Genomic DNA, 934 nt, shown 5'->3' with positions numbered 1-934 from the left:
CTATTGCTCTAAACATAAGAACCTAGGTAAATGACCTTGCAAAATGCACATATTTCTGAGAGTGGAAAATACACTAATTTTCAGAAATTATAGGTATGCATTTTAAAATCAGATTCACATACAATCATCTGATCCAAGGTATAACCATAATGAAGTGGAATTTTGGACAGATATGTTCAGAGATAATTAGAAATGTCACAAAAAATTTCAGAAACGAGTTGCTCTTCACCAGCAGTGACAACAGTACACCAGAATTTTTGTTGAGGGGTAGTAAGGGGAAGAGGAGAGAACTTTGTGCAGAAATAAGCAGGAGGAAGATTCTCTTCTCACTTTTCACAGCCTTCTTGGCAAATATTAAATAATATCTTTGTCTATGGCATCAATTATTCTCTGTGTCGGTGATTTCTAGGTCTCCGTTTCTGTAATTTTCCTTAGCTTTGCTTCAAATATATAACTCCTTTGGTCCAAATATATAAATAGCTCTTTCTACATAGTTGTGTACAAAGTTCCTCATATTCAACATGTTTGGAAGAGACCATTCTGACCCCATTGCCTATTTTCCCTCCAATTTTTTTTCATCTGTATAACCGGCATCATCATCCAGGTAGGTATCCAAGTGAGAAACAAGAATCGTAGTCTTCTCCTTCCTCTCCCTTACTCTTTAGATGAATCAATCATTAGTTCTTGTCCTGTCTGCCTCTCAAAAAACTCTTACTGTATCTGCCTTAATTCTACTTTTTTCACTTTTTTTTGGTTAGAACTAATAAACTTGTCTTAGATTGAATCCATTCTTTACCCTGCTGTTACGCTTAATCCTAGCCAAAAGCCTGAGAAATGTTCAGCCTGCTATTAGAGACATGTTGGATATAAAAATCCGTTATCTCTCCACTCTGCAATTCTTAAACTTACCCCTTTATATATATATATATATATA

This window comes from Rhinopithecus bieti, unplaced genomic scaffold (assembly GCF_001698545.2).
Source record: "Rhinopithecus bieti isolate Rb0 unplaced genomic scaffold, ASM169854v2 scaffold_31173, whole genome shotgun sequence".
NCBI lineage: Eukaryota > Metazoa > Chordata > Mammalia > Primates > Cercopithecidae > Rhinopithecus > Rhinopithecus bieti.
This window is presented reverse-complemented; position numbering follows the sequence as displayed.